Source organism: Colobus angolensis, unplaced genomic scaffold (genome assembly GCF_000951035.1).
Source record: "Colobus angolensis palliatus isolate OR3802 unplaced genomic scaffold, Cang.pa_1.0 Scaffold70, whole genome shotgun sequence".
Classification (NCBI taxonomy): Eukaryota; Metazoa; Chordata; class Mammalia; order Primates; family Cercopithecidae; genus Colobus; species Colobus angolensis.
Genome location: NW_012120710.1, coordinates 8,574,398 through 8,589,405, shown reverse-complemented (window position 1 = coordinate 8,589,405; position 15,008 = coordinate 8,574,398).

Sequence of the window (15,008 nt, the reverse complement as noted above, 5' to 3'; positions counted from 1 at the left end):
CCTGACGGCTGTCAGCTGAAACCAAGCCTCAGGACGCCGCAGGGCTTTCCCTTGGGTGTTCCTACTTTACACACAGGCATTTCTCCCCTCTATCCGCTTTTTTTTTTTTTTTAACTACATTGTAAAGGTTGTTGAGTATTTTGAAAGAATAGAGTCACCTTCAAAAACTGTCTGAATCAATTTCCCTTCTAGCACTTAGACAACATGGAAGATGTTTAGTGTGCCCTAAAGAATTTCAGAAGAAATATGAGTAGCTGTTTGGTCAGACACGGGTGCTGAAGACAAACGTCTTTACCGTCGGACAATGCTGATATTTTTCATCGCTCACCTGTATGTGTTACGCATTTATTCGTTCATTCACAAGTATTATTGAGGAGGATTACTCAGTGGAAGCAAGGAAGTAATCTAGTGAGGCTTTGGGTTTTGTCTGTGCTTCATAAATGACAGGCTAGAGAGTATGAGTATCCTCAGGACTCACATGTTTCTGGAAAGTCATTCCACTTGTACATTTGGGGATAAAAAGATTTATTTTATATTAAGACAATAGTAATCTTAATATATTAATAGTAATAGTAATAGTAATCTTAATAGTAATTGGAAAAGAGAGAAATCTTTCTTGCAGAAAAAGTTCAAATAATATATGTAGCTCCCCATTCCAGGAGGTGTTTAATCACCCTCACTCATTCCTTGAGTCTGAGCAAGTTTTAGAGAATCCCTTCCAAAGAACAGAGTAGACGAAGGGAAAAGTAGTAACTGTATAGTAAAAAACCTCCGCCAGGCGCGATGGCTCACACCTGTAATCCCTGCACTTTGGGAGGCCGAGGTGGGTGGATCACGAGGTCAGGAGATCGAGATCATCCTGGCTAACACGGTGAAACCCCGTCTCTACTAAAAATACAAAAAATTAGCCGGGCGTGGTGGTGGGCGCCTGTAGTCCCAGCTACTCGGGAGACTGAGGCAGGAGAATGGCGTGAACCCGGGAGGCGGAGCTTGCAGTGAACTTAAAGGGGTCTTAAAAGTCGCATGCTTGAAGTTCGTTTTAGTTTTATTCTTTACTAACAGGTCACAAAAGGACGTTTCCTACTCTCAAAAAAACCTAATTCAAAGTTGATCTATATTTTCTTATGGTTTTCATCCAAGTGGATCTAATTTTTAGTCTCTGAAGAGATGAGAAGCTAGCTTTTTAGTCACTTTCCACCATTACTCTAGACAGGTGTTTAACAGAGACTTTAGAATTCCAATTGAACGCTAAAAGCTAATAGCACCACTGCACTCCAGCCTGGGCGATAGAGTGAGACTCCGTCTCAAAAAAAAAAAAAAAAAAATTGAAACCTCGCAGGCACTATCTTAACCAAGTGATCCAGATTAATATGATCGATGATAAACCACGTTGCCATTATGTACCCCCTGATATGATGAGAAGAGCACTTCACCCCCATTGTATGCTTTTTCAAACCCCATATCCCTAACATAATCATAAAAAAAAAAATCAAAGTCAAACTGACAGCCATTCTACAAAATGCTGACCAGTAATCTTCAAAACAGTTAATCAAGGTTATGGAAATAAAGACTGAGAAAGTATTACATACCCGAAGACACTATAGAGACGTGATGACTAAGTTCAATATCATACCCTGGATGGGATTGTGGAACAACAACAAAATAAAAACTGATGAAATCCAAATAAGTTTGGAGTTCTTAGCAATATACAAATGTTAATCTTTTAGTTTTGACAAATGTACTATGGTTACATTAGATGTTAACATTAGTGGAAACTAGGGGAAGCGAATATGTAATTCACTTTACTATCCCTCAACTTTTATGTAAATCTAAAATCATTCCTAGATAAAACATTGATTTAAAATTTAAAAAAAGGAAATACATTGTAAAATTTGCATGAAATCTTAAGAAAACATGAGACTTCAAAGAAATCTTATGCTTATCACAGACTGCTTTAAACTCTACCTTCCCCAGAGTTCCCAGAGGCACTTATCCATTATTAGAGGTATTTAGAGCACAAGTTTTTCAAAAGCTGCAAGTTTAGCTACATGAATCCTGCTGGGGGATAGATGTGAGGATGAAAAGAGGAGAAGCTGAGAAGCTGCAATCACGCTGAGATCTAACCAAGTCTAAGGCAATAGGTCAGTGGACAATGAGGCACAAATTGACCTAGTTTATTCCTGTGACTGCTACCAGTGCTTTCTGGGATTTTACTGATCCCAGTCCCCCACTTTCATCTTGAGTTTTCACATACTTGTAGTCAGGAGAAAGGAGATAGATACTCTTCCTCTAGGGTAGCCAGATAGAATCAACAAACTTGCCAAACATGCTGGAGAAGAATGTGTTTTTAAAAAACCTTTGGCCAGGTGCAGTGGCTCACACCTGTAATCCCAACACCTTGGGAGGCCGAGGGGAGTGGATCACTTGAGGCCAGGAGTTGGAGACCAGCCATAGGCAACATGGTGAAACCCCGTCTCTACTAAAAATACAAAAAAATTAGCTGGGCGTGGTGGCAGGCGCCTGTAGTCCCAGCTACTCAGGAGGCTGAGGCAGGAGAGTCGCTTGAACCCAGGAGGTTCAAGCAGTGAGCTGAGATCATGCCATTGCACTCCAGCCTGGGCAACAAAGCGAGACTCCAAAAAAAAAAAACTTTCACAAAAATTTAAAACACCTACTATGGAAGACTGGGTAAGTAGTGGTCAAGAACATAGACTTTACAGGTAGACAGAAAAACCTGGGTTTAATTCCCAACTCTACTACCTACTAGCTCTGTGACCTCACACTAGCTAACTTCTCTAAGCTTCCATTTTCTCAGGCTGTGAAATAGGGATACAAATATTGCTTCCTTATAAAACAGTTGTGAGGGTTGGTTGATATTATGTTTGTAAAGCATGTAGAACTAGCTCATGGCACAAAAACATATAGTACTATTAACCAGATCTGTTCCACGTGCAATACATATTGACTCATTTAATTCTCATGACAATCCTATTATTGGTCTTCATGTCCCACATGAGGAATCTAAACCACAGGAGGATGCAAAATTGGCCCAAGGTAGCACAGCCACAGTAGTGGAACAGGATTCAAACCCAAGCAGTCTGGCTCCAGAATCCTTACCTGTAGTCAGCACACTACACAGCACTGCCTCTAAAGGAAGGAAGAAGAAAGAAGACATGGCATCCTGGAAAGCCCAAGAAAAGAGGTACCTCCATAAAAGGGAAATGGTCAGCCCCACTCTGAAGTTGCAAATGTATAAATAACGCAGAAATGAATTTGGAACAATACCATGTTCATGTCCAAGGCCAACAATGGTAGCACCTGCTTCTGCAGGCCCAAAAGTCAGTGAGAATCTTCATCTACAAGTCATACAATAACACTAAAAATAGAATTTAACAAATAAGAGAAACCCATTCTCCACATGCTTATGCCAGTGTTTTCTCAGTTGACTTCCTGGATAGAAAGCTCAAATACCTGATAGTCCAGTTCAAAACTAGACACATAACAATCCTCACTGTAGAGAAACCAGGCAACATTCTACAGTTAGTCATCATTCTTCAAGGCCAGTGGATGGGGCCCTGGACCATGCCTGAGGATGTGATCTTCAGGCTCCCACTGCCCCCCAGCCTACGTAGCTGGCAATCACAAAAGTGAAGGCCCAGCTTGGACTCCTCATTTGGCCATCCCATGTCTAATTTACAGCCCAAATATTAAAAGTTACCACCCTTTGGCCAGGCACAGTGGTTCATGCCTGTAATCCCAGCACTTTGGGAGGCCCAGATGGGCAGATCACTTGAGGTCAGGGGTTCGAGACCAGCCTGGCCAACATGGCGAAACCCTGTCTCGACTAAAAATACAAAAATTAGCCAGGCATGATGGCACGTGCCTGTAATCCCAGGTACTCAGGAGACTGAGGCACAAGAATCACTTGAACCTGGGAGGTGGAGGTTACAGTGAGCTGAGATCCTGCCATTGTACTCCAGCCTGGACAATGCAGTGAGACTCTGTCTCAAAAAAAAAAAAAAAAAAAAAAAGAAGAAGAAGAAAAAGTTACCACCCTTTGCCTACTCTGAGCCAGGTACTCTACATACTTTGGCTTACTTAATCCCCCATTTGCCTCTATGAGATAGCTATTAATATTCCCATGTTATGAATGAGAAAGCTCAGGTTTAGAAGGATGAAGCAACTTTCCCCAAGTTACGCAGCTGGCAAGAGGAATAGTCAGAATCAGGATTTAAGCCCAGGTTGTTTGGATTCCAAGGCCCTGCTCTTGAGCACTAAGTGCTACAGCTGGGATTGTCTGAAAAGTGAGTTTAGAGGAATATACTGGGCTGGGAGAGCCAGTAACCATTCCCTGTGGCCCTATTATCCCTTTTTTCCAGTGAAAGATCCCTGAAACCCACAAGAGAAGAAAGATAAAACGCTCTTCCTGCCACACGAGCTATCCTTAGGGATGGAGGCACAGAGAGAAGAGGTGTGGTGAAAGCACTCCAATTTTTCTTTTCAACAGCTTTATTTCAATTCTATTACTTCTGAGCCAAGACAAACTGCTTCAGAATCCTAATCCACCCATCCCTTTTCTTTTCTGTCTCTTGATTGCCCCCAACCACAACCTGAGTCTGTAGAGGAGGAAACAGGGAGGGGAAATGAGGTTTGTGCAAAGAACAATTCTAGTTCCAGTTTCCTGAACTCATATTCTGAGCTGGATTAATTCCAGTAGGTTATTCGCCAAAACTATCAGCAACTCTGGCTGCATTGTGAAGCCTGCCTGGATCCTAGATCTGCCAGCATAGAAGAACAAAAGCATCCAGGGGAACAGGTGGTGAAAGGTGGCCACTGTCCATGCCAGCACAACAGGAAGAACCCTCTATGTTGGTGCTCTGCCCTTTGGAATCTGAGATTTGTTACTGTCTAACTCATGATTTGGATGGAGCTGGTGGTACTGCATAGAGAGATATATAATAGTATTTATTCGATCTTTTACAACATTAATATGATATTGAACTCCAAAATGTACAAGCCTAATTTAGAATATATACAGAGCTAGAACTTTCCAATTCCCTGCCATGGCTATATTTATACATCCCCAGTTTAAAATGAGAGAGCAGCTGCAAGTACTGTGGTAAAAAGGCTACCCACGTAGACCTTCTCCTGAGTTCTCCCTCGTCAGCATCCACTCTGCAACAACCCTAGCTTCAGCCCTCGTTTCTCGCCTACCGCCTTGCTCTTTCCTCCCAACTGTTTTCACTACCTTCAGGGCCCACTCTCTAGATCCTTCTGCACACTGCATCCAGAGAGACGTTTCTGAAACACAAAAGCCTTCCCTGGCTTCCCATCATGTTCAGGATAAAGACAAAATTCCTGCACAAAGAGTAGAGAGAAAAGCCATTTACTGCCTGATCCAGTCTTCTACCAGTCTTCAAATTCCATCTCTGCTCTGACCCCCTCAGTTGGTCCTCCTCCTAGCATTTTTCCAACACCAGTCCCACTTCTAGTACACTCTCATCTTTCTTTCATCCTCCCCATCCTGGCTAATTCCCACTTATCTTATTCCACTTTGACTTCTAACAATGAAAGCAAAAGCAAGGTTGTCTTTTCTTTCTTTTTTTTTTTTTCTGAGACAAAGTCTCACTCCACAGACCAGATGGGAGTGCAGTGCCACAATCACAGCTCACTGCAGCCTTCACCTCTTGGGCTCAAGTGATCCTTCTGAGTTAGCCTCTAGAGTAGCTAGGACCACAGGCATGCACCACCACACCTGTTTAATTTAAAACAATTTATTTTTTGTACAGATGGGGTCTCACCATGTTGCCCAGGGTGGTTTGAAACTCCTGGCCACAAGCAATCGTCCAACCTCAGCCTCCCAAAATGCTGGAATTACAGGTGTGAAGCACTGCACCCAGCCAAGTTTTTTCTTCTTCAGAAAGCATTTCTCTGCTTGATCCCTGTCTTAGTCCACTCTGGCTGCTATAACAAAGTAACATAGATAGGATAGCTTATAAACAATAAATTTCTTTCTCACAGTTCTGGAAGCTGAGAAGTCCAAGATCAATGTGACAATTCAGTATCTGGTGAGGGCCCACTTCCTGGTTCATAGATGGCACCTTCTTGCTGTGTACTCACATGGTAAAAGGAACAGGGGAGGTCTCTGGGTTCTCTTTTATGAGGCTGGCCATTAATCCCATTCATGAGGGGATGATAACCTAATCAACCCCCAAAGACACACCTCCTAATACCATCGTCTTGGGGGTGACGATTTCAACATGTGAATTTGGGGGGTGGGTCAGGGAAAAAACATTCAGACTACAGCTAGTCCTTAAAGAGAATTAAGGACCTCCCTCATGTCCTTTCAGAGCAAAAATGCTAACACTGCTCTTATTACAGCTCCATTGTCACCATCTGTTCATTTGTCTGTGTCCTTTGCCAGCAGTGAGCTCATGGAAAATAGAATGTATTATTTGCCTTTGTATCCCCAGTCCCCACAATACTTCCTGGCTAGAAATGGTAACTCAGTCATGGTTTTTGAAGGAATGAAGAGTTAAATAAATGGCTAGGTTGCTGTAACTAGAAATAGATGGTACACTTAAATGGTGTAATTGAGAAGAGTTCAATAAAGGGACTATTTATGAAGGTGTAGACAAGTAAGGAAAATATATAAGAAGTAATGTAGCATCCCTGGGGCCAGCTACAGCAGGAGCTGTGACCACCTCTAGGCCTGAAGGTACAAGGAGACAGGGTAGCTCTTAGAACCAGAAAGGGTAATTTCAAGGGAGGACCCACTGACAGACGACGTGGCCTTTGGTAGAGGATGTGTCCGACCTGCAGTGACCTGGCAAGATGAGGACAGATCTGAGAGGATAAATATCCTGAACTCGCTCTCCCATCCTCCAGTCTCCTGCTACTGACACTCGCTGGCCAAAGCAACCAGAAGCCAAAAGGCAAGGAGCCAAGATGCAGTCAGCATGGGTCATCCTCCCTAGGTGCACAGCAGGGTGAGGATGAGTGTGGGGTGGGAGGAGGGGGTCAGATCTGGATGAGCAAATGGAAAATATCCAACACAGTTTCTCTCCAAGAAAAGAAGAATTGCATTATAAACATTAAGGAGTTTAAGAATATGATCAGAGAAAAAAATTATCTTCTTAGCAGCTGATCAGAGACAGGAGAAATACTTTGATCACCCAGTTGTGATCTAAAAAAAAAAAAAAGAGGCCGGGCACAGTGGCTCATGCTTGTAATCCCAACATTTTGGGAGACCGATGCGGGCAGATCATGAGGTCAAGAGACAGAGACCATCCTGGCCAACATGGTGAAACCCCATCTCTACTAAAATACAAAAATTAGCTGGGCATGGTGGCATGTGCCTCAGCCACTCAGGAAGCTGAGGCAGGAGAATTGCTTGAACCTGGGAGGCGGAGGTTACAGTGAGCCAAGATCACTCCACTACACTCCAGCCTGGTGACCAAGCGAGACTCGGTCTAGGAGCAATAGGCTGGCACCCAGGTTTCTTATGGTAGAAGCACATTTCTCAGAATAATAAAGGAAGAATAGGGAAGGAAAATGGGATTGGATGCATTCTTGGGGTAAGATTAAGAGTAGGAGGAAGACAGTGGCTGAGGGCCAGGAAAAAAGACGTAGAAGAAAAGATCAATCTAGTAGAGATTTTTCAAGTGAAAATGTGGGCACTGTGTGTGCTATCTCCCTATGATCATATGAACTCACAGTAAGGTTGAAAAAAAATCCGTAATATGCTCAGTGTGAATAGATTTCTTATGGAAGTTAATGAAGGAATTGAGTTTATATCAAGATTGGAATGGTACAGGGCTGCTGAAGGCAAGAGTCCAAGAAGAAAGACACATTCCTTAGATAAACAGAGAAGAAACTGGGGTCTAGAGAAGTAAAGTAGCCAACAAAAGGGCACGATGCCAGGAGAGACAGCAAGATCCAAAATCAGGTCTTTCTGACTCTAACTTCTGGGCATTTTCACTGTCAACCTGCCTCCTTCCATTGTATCTCTAACACAGAAGCAGAGAGGTAGGCATGTACAAATATTTAAGCCTTTCTGAATATAGAAACTATAGCTCTATAATTCTAATAGTTTATAGATACATACTAGTATAAGGGCTAGAATTTATGGAGTACATACTGGGTGCCAAGGGCTTTACACGGGTTACTTGTCTAATTAAAGAAACTCAAGAAAACTTCTATTACCATCCCATTTTACAGATGAGGAAGCATCTGAAAAGATGAAGCAACATTCCCAAAGTTGCATAGTTAGTAAGTTTGAATTCAGAATTAAAATTTAGGCAATCTGTATTTCTAGATAATCTCAGCACCTGTCCTGAATGCACTTATTCCATTTAAGCATTTAAAAAGAGAGGGTTTATACCTTTTTGAATGAAGACCTGCAAATCAAGCTGTTTTTTGAAGCTGGGTTGCTTCCAGCTCCAAAGTACTATGGATCTATTATCATAAGTGTCCCTTGATTTTTAGCCCCAATTCCTGCTGTCTTGCATACCACAATGGCTGCTGCCATTGGAATTTCACATTTTACTCTTTGAAATGAGACTATCAGTGGCAGCATGGGAAGCCCACAGCACTTCCTCAGGATCTCATATGTTAGAAGAGGTCCCCTACGATGATCTCAGCAGCAGCTCGTCTCTGCACTTAATCCTCTCTGCAGGTCTGCTTCAGGTCCAGGAGCTTGGAAATGGAGGAAATCTTGTTTTAATAAAGGAGAAGAAGAGGAAGCATTGTTATTCTCTGTAGTTCCTGTTCCTAACAGGAATTTCTCCAGGCACTTAGACTTTGGCAGTATTTAATGTCACTGTTACATTCAACAGGAGTGGTGTTCTGCCTTTATCTGGAATGTTCTTGATGGGCACTGTGGCCCAAAATTCTGGTCTGACATTTTTTACTTTTCCTTAAAACACTTTATCCATGGATATCAAAGCATTTCTTAATATTGTTATTATATTTCACATTATCTGTGAGTTTTGAGAAGGTATTATCATTCCATTTTATAGATGGTAACAAAATGTCACAGAGAAGATAAGTGACTTACCTAGGTTATAAGTCAGTGAAAAAACTGGGACCAATATCCTCTGTTCCTCACTCCAGGTGAAATACATTCATCTCCTAGAAATATTCTGCTTTTTCTTCTCCATATGTCCAAAGCCATCCTTTCCTACAGGATAAACTACCAGTCTTTTAGTGCTACATGTTAAGGCAAGAAATCCAGCACCAGTCTTACATTATAACTTTATAACACAGTACACAAAAGCATTTGCTTTGGAGTCCAAAGAAGTCAAGTGTGAATATTAGCTCTATCACTTACTAACTGTGAATTCTTGGGTCAATTCCTTCACATATATGAGTCTTAGTTTTCTGTAAGATAGGAAGCACTGCTAATTGCCAGCCCAATATCTATTCCAGTTTCTGTCTTCTACCAGAAACCCGATTCAGTTCAGGGCATCACTGTGCCCAGGTAGAAACATCCGCTTCTCCAGACTCACTCCCAGCTCCAGGTGCCCAACTACCATGTGATCCAGTTCTGGGCAGGGAATCATAAACTGAGGTTTCTGGAAAGCTTTACTTCCCTCAATAAGTACCCACTCCACCGCCTCTGCTTCTTCCTGCTTGGTCTGCTTTCCTTTTTTTTTTTTTTTTTCCCCCCTCCAACACCTAAATACTTGTTTCCCTATATATTTCCATTACATTATTTCTTGGATGAAATAACTAGTTAACTGGTTGAAATGAGAACTCTTCTTCCTTCAATACCAGCCAAAGGTACGTTTCCAAACACCCTCCTCAGCACCTCCCGGGAGAGCTCGCTGTATCCAAGTCTTACTTGAAAGCCTAAAGTTATGATTTATTTATGTTTTCAGAATCTCTCAAACTCTTAGGAACAAATTACATCATCTGCAGATGTTCCAGACTTAGTTTCCTTCTCTCTCTTTCTGGTTTTAGTCCTAGAGTTGTCCAGCACCATCTCTGCAAGAAGACAAACAAGGGAAGGGACACAGTGTCTTCTCTTTGTCCTTCAGACCCACTCTCTGCTCTTCTCTATTGTGCTTTCCACCCAGGAAACTGAGTTCATGAACTACACCAGTAGGCTCTTGTGCTCCCTGTCTTCTAATTGGGCCAATGGGGAGCCCTGGCAGAGATTGGAGGGAGGGAGGAGTATGAAGTCAGTATATTTAGGCCCCTGGCTCTCAGGTAAGCTGTGTCCTCTCAACCAAGGTCACAGATCTTCTCAAGTCTTTTCTATGCAGCTCTTCCTTTTGGGTTCCAGCAGCCATCTAGCCTCCTTTTATCGCTTTGAGCCTACTTTGGTTATAGCTCTTCTGTTTCAAGACCTGACTTCACTATCCTTGTGGTTTCCCTACACCTCTCTTTTACCACTGAAAATTTTCCTTTTATTAAACACTCTTTGAATTGTCCTAATTTGAGCAAGTCATCTGTTTCCTTGACAACGCTGACTGATACAGATGAGAACATCAAAACGGTCCATTTTTGCATCTAAATAGTGCTCCTCAGATTTCCCAGTGTCTAGGGTCCTCACACTAAAGGGACAAGTGCCCAGAATTCCCACTACTACAGTCCAGCAACTCGATATTCCCCACTCTGTCACTATTGTCCTCACCCCATACTTTCTTCAACCATGTTTAAAACTGACCTATTCTGTATCCTTTTTCATGACTCTGTCTTCCAACATTACAACGAGTGAATTTCCTTATGGGTGCTAGTACATCAATGGAAGAAAGTCGGTGTTTATCAGTCTTCTGTAAACAAATTGCATCTTTCTAGACAATGCCCACTGGTCCTCATCGTCTATACATTCCATTGCTGTCCTATGGCTTATAATTAATCAAACAGGGTTGATTCTCCTAAAAAGTACAGGTGCTGCTTCATTATTTCACTGCAGAATTTTTTTTTAAACATGACAAGTTTCAGGATTTCGATATTTAAAAATTATTGCCAACTAGGACATGCAGCCATAGTTTGTCCTGGGGCTTGAATAAATGCAAAGTCTCTTGCTAAGATTGGAACGCACAATCTCGGAAAGGACGCTGAATGAGTGCACCTTGTTACCCTTTTCCAGGCTTCGTCTTTCTCTGGCTTTTCAGGTCTCAAAACTCTTTTCTCAGAATACTCTGTGAATATTGATTTCACAAGGACTGGTTCACTCTAACCAAAGTATTAAGAAATTCATATGTAAAACAGAATGCCAACTTACTCATTTATAATGAGACCTATTATATGGGAACTTGCTTGTGGGTGAATTATATATATTCTTTAAGTACATATATACTTTAAGTTACTTCAACCAGGCAATAAATGTATTATCAGTTAGCTGCAAGTAACAAAAACCAAAACAATAGATTAAACCGTAAGAACATTTGTTAATAACATATTGTTTATTTACCAAGAAGAGAGCAGTCTCATTAATGTCATCAAAGAACTATGTCCCTCAGCACGTTTGCTTATGGCCTCTTGGTTGCAAGATGGCTGCCCCTCCAGGTATGAAGACTACATTCAAAATTAGAAAATAAATAGCTGGTGTGTGTATGCATGTGTGTGTGTGTGCTTTCTTCGCATAAGGCTTTGTCTTTTTATCCAGTTAGCTTCTCAGAAGTCCCACTAGCCAGAACTGTGTCATATAGTCATTCCAATCGTCAAGGAGGCTGAGAAACAGGTATCAAACTCTCCGGCCACGTTCTATAGTGAAAACCAGCATGGAATAAGAGATTCAGATCACATGGTAGCTGCAGAGGTGTGCTGCGAAGATCTCCCTTTAAGAGAGAACTCACTGTTGAGCTGCAGGGAGTATAGTTGGCCAACAGCCTCTAGCTGTAGCATCTTCAAGATATGCCATGTGTTTGAGCTGAGGCCCATCTCTTCCTGGGTAGCCCCCAGCCAATACCGTACAAGCTGGGAGTGCTCGGGTGTGGCCCTGTCTGCCCAGCATGGGACTCCTCTAATGGGTAATCTTTGCTCCAGAGCTCCCTGTTGCACTGGCAGAGACTTATGCAGATCCACACCACGGTCTGAAGCTCCCCTTGCCCAATTCTGCTTCTCTTTCTTTCCTTTCACAAGTGTCTAATCTGCATGGAGGTGTGAAGACTTTCATTGCCCAGTCCTGTTTCCTCTCCCTTCTTCTGTCATAGTCATTAGCCCCCAATAAATTTATTGTACTCCTAATTCCATCTCAGCATCTGCTTCCTAGAGGAGCTAAACTAACAGCAAAGGGCAACATCAACATGTTAGTTACCTGAAACACAGAAATCAAATAATACCCGTGCTAAGAGAATATAGCATCAGAAGGTCAGGTGCAAGCCTTCTGACTCTATATTCTCTTAGCACGAGTATTGTTTGATTACAAGCTCATGCTTGTAATCCCAGCACAAACTGGGGTTTAGGAGGCAGAGGCGGGAGGATCACTTGAAGTCAGGAGTATGAGGCCATCCTGCACACAATAATGAGATCCTATCTCTACAAATAATTGCTAAAAAAGAAAAATTAGCCAGTCATAGTGGTGCCCCATGTCTATAGTCCCAGCTACTTGGGAGGCTGAGGCAGGAGGGTCACTTTTGCCCAGGAGGTCGGGGCTGCTGTGAACTGTGATTGTGCCACTGCACTCCAGCCTGGGCAACAGAGCAAGACCCTGTCTCAAAAACTAAAAACAAAACAAAAGAGGAATATAGGATCAGAACAAGCTAGGGTACTCTTAAGTAATCTGGTCTCACCACAAGAATGTTCCTAATTTGGTTTCTCTTCTCTCTTATTTCAGAAAGGACATCCATGCCCCAGCCTCACACTTGTGCACACTGGCAAAGTTGGTCTTGGATTCTCTGACTCGTTTTTCTGTTTCTGGTCAAATCATTCCCATTCTGTTGGCCTGTGCTTTCTTAGCCATGTTGATTCCATAGAGTACGCTACAACCAATCCCTGTTTTTCCCACCTCGGGGCCCAGAAGACATTCTGTGTCCTTTTTTTGGTCAGTTGTTTGCTTGTTTTGTTTTGCTTTAAGGAGAATTCTCCAAATATCTGCTTTGTTCCATTATGTATTGACTTTATAATTCCAATTCTCAGAGTTCTAAAGAAGCAACACTGCCACCCTTTCCATTCTATACTGTCCTTTAAAATAGCATCCATTCTACAGCATAATTTCCTCCAGGGAACCCTTGAATAGCTTCATGTATTTGTTAATTCAGCTTCACGTATTGAGCATCTACTCTGTGTCGAGCTCTTTACTAAGAGATGATCATAACAACAATGAACAAGAAGCTCACAGCTGTTTTTAAGTTAAATAAAACTATTATTAAAAGGCAGAAGAGGGCTGGGTGCGGTGACTCATGCCTGTAATCCCAGCACTTTGGGAGGCTGAGGTGGGCAAATCAGGAGGTCAGGCGTTCAAGATCAGCCTGGCCAACATGGTGAAACCCAGTCTCTACTAAAAACACACAAAAAAATTAGCTGGGCATCGTGGAGCGCACCTGTAATCCCAGCTACTCGGGAGGCTGAGGCAGGAGAATTGCTTGAACCGGGACCTGGGAGGCGGAGGTTGCAGTGAGTCGAGATCATGCCACTGCACTGCAGCCTGAGCTACAAAGCGAGGCTCCATCTCAAAAAAAAAAAAAGGCCAGGTGCAGTGGCTCATGCTTATAATCCCAGCACTTTGGGAGGCCGAGGTGAGTGGATCACCTGAGGTCAGGAGTTCGAGACCAGCCTGACCAACATGGTGAAACTCTATCTCTGCTAAATCCCAGCCACTCTGGAGGCTGAGGCAGAGAATTGCTTGAACCTGGGAGGTGGAGGTTGCAGTGAGCCAAGATCACGCCATTGCACAACAGCCTGGGCAACAAGAGTGAAACTCCATCTAAAAAAAAAGGCAGAAGAGGTGAGATTCAAGCCAAAAGAGGAGTTCATCACTCATCAGACCCTTTCTCTAATGTAAATATTAAGTTTTCCATCCTCCAAGAGATGAAACTGCAGAGATTGTCAGAACAGCATAGACTCTCTACAGGCCTGCACTAGATATTAAATATGGGTATGGCTTATTGTCTGCCAATTTATGCTGCTTGTCACTGTCTGGTGCCACCCTCAGATCTCCACTGCAGATAGCTGCCCACCTAACATGACCTCTCTCTCACCAGAGCTTGAAAAATGATGGAGCTGCCCAAATGGTGGCTCTTTCTACACCTGCTATACTTGCAGCACATTCCCAGGTACATTTGCCTTATGGTCTTTATCCTCGCCTTTGTTTCAGAATGTATTTGTGCTGAATGTGCTCATTCCCATTAATTAATGCCCATCATTCCTTTTTGCCACCATAATTACTTATATAATCATTGTCAGTTCTCTTCCCAAAGTAAAAATTAACACAGCTCAAGACAGACTTGACTGGATCACAGTCTAAAACATTATACCCAGAAATAATGACAGCCCTCTAGTCTGGGAATTCAGTCTAGTCTGGCATTTCCCAAAAGAAAAGAGTCTTGGGTGCTTCAGCAAAGCTATAGAAGGACCTGAGAAAGTCACCTAGCCCAAACTCCTCATTTCATAAAGAACAGAATGGGGACTGGGCGTAATGGCTCAGCCTGTAATCCCAGCACTTTGGAAGGCTGAGGAGGGCAAATCACCTGAACTCAAGACCAGCCTAACGAACATGGCAAAACCCCGTCTCTACTAAAATTACAAACATTAGCCAGGCTTGGTGGTGCACACCTGTAATGCCAGCTACTCTGGAGGCTAAGGCATGAGAATCGCTTGAACCTGGTAGGTGGAGGGAGGTTGCAGTGAACTGAGATCGGGCCACTGTACTCCAGCCTGGGCAACAGAGCCAGACTCCACTAAGAAAGAAAAGAAAGAAAAGAAAGGAAAGAAAGAAATAGAGAAAGAGAGAAAGAAAGAGAGAAAGAGAAAGAGAAAGAAAGAGAGAAAGAGAAAGAGAAAGAAAGAGAGAGAGAAAGAGAGAAAGAAAAGAAGGAAGGAAGGAAGGAAGGAAGGAA